The following is a 1,728-nucleotide window of genomic DNA, read 5'->3' on the forward strand; positions in this document are numbered from 1 at the left end:
TGTCTTATGGCAGCCTCAATAACTAGGCTCGGGGGGTAACCGAAGTCATTTTCAAATATTTAGTTAAAAAAAATCCCATATATACTAATTGCTTAAAAGTCCTCAATAGCATTAAAAATTTAGTAGTGTGCTTTACTCTGAGAAAGCGACACAATGAACCACAAAATTCCACCATATTTTATTATTTTAATATCAGGATATAAGTCATGCAAATGTGCATTGAGCTTCATGAATTAGGAGCAGAGAACGACGTAATAGAGCAGCATGAACCCACCGCCAGTTAAAAATATAATTAATGGTGTGGGACTGTAATTATATGGAGTACATCCTTTGATCTTCATTGACCAACTATTTCACCTACACAGTCCCTTTTCAGTGCACCGTGCCCGTTTGATTTTATTGAGAACCTTGCCTCTGTCCGTGTGTGCGCGTGCGTGCATGTGTGGGGCTCAACCATGAGAGTTTAAAAAAAAAATTATTTGGAAGCAGGATGTGAAAGAGCTTGATGTTCTTGGCATTGCTATTGTTGAGAGTGAAGGGTTCGGTGGTCAGAATTTCGCAAAACAATAACTCATCAAGGGTTGCCAAGGGTGCTACTGACATAGACGCATCAATGCTTAAGTCAAAGACTGAGAGCAGCACGATAACAAATAAATAATAAAAGAAAGAAAAGAGAGTAAGAGAAAACCCTTGAAGGATATGCACCCCTCCTCCAATATGCCTATTTCTCATGCATTTCTTCGTGTTGTATTATATATCTTTAAGTAGTGACCTTTTTTATATAAAAGAAATAATCAGAAGTATAATTGAGTTAGGAAAACCTATCTATTATCTTGTAAAATTCGAGTTTGACAAGAATTAGAACTTGTATTACTTTATCCTATTTATATTAGGACATATTATTGGATGTGGGTCCTCGGACTTGAGTTTGGTAGAAATATGGGCATAACAGGAGCCCTCAGTTTATAATATTCACGAGTTTACGAGTGAATGCTAGAAATTGATATAGTTTATAGTATGTAAAAAAAATTTATTATCACTCATTGAATGTTGTGAGGACATCTTGAGTGTCATGAGCAAATCTTCAATGAAGTGAGAAGAAAACAAATGACATGAGAAATCTCGAATGTCATGAGGACAACTTGAATAGTATGAAGACAATATAAACGACACGTGAAAATCTCAAATATCATTAGGATAACTCGAATGACATGAGGAGATCTAAAATGTCATGATATAGGCCATGAAATTAAGATAATGTCTCGTCAAGGGCCATTAAAGTAAGATAATGTCACGATAGGGGCCATAAAATTAAAATAAAACTGCGCCAAGGGCCATTAAAGTAAGATAATGCTGCGATATGGGTAATAAAATTAAGATAATGTTGCGACAAGGGCTATTAAAGTAAGATGATGTCGCAATATGGACAATAAAATAAGACTGCGACAACGGCCATGATAACTAGACTCAGGCCGCAGTAAGGACCAAAATAATTGAACTTGGGCCATGACAAGAGCAAAAAATAATTGAACTCGGGCCATGACAAGAGCAAAAAATAATTGAACTCATGCTACAATAAGGGCCGAAAAAATAGCTGAACTCAGGTTGCGTAGTGCTTCCAAGTGTATGAGGCTGAGTTTAGTACTACGAGATTGAGGCCCAAGAGCAAGATCTAAGGCCTATGAGCAAGAGGTCGAGCTACGGGTGATGAGATTGAGGCCTAGAGTA

Source organism: Citrus sinensis, chromosome 3 (assembly GCF_022201045.2).
Source record: "Citrus sinensis cultivar Valencia sweet orange chromosome 3, DVS_A1.0, whole genome shotgun sequence".
NCBI lineage: Eukaryota > Viridiplantae > Streptophyta > Magnoliopsida > Sapindales > Rutaceae > Citrus > Citrus sinensis.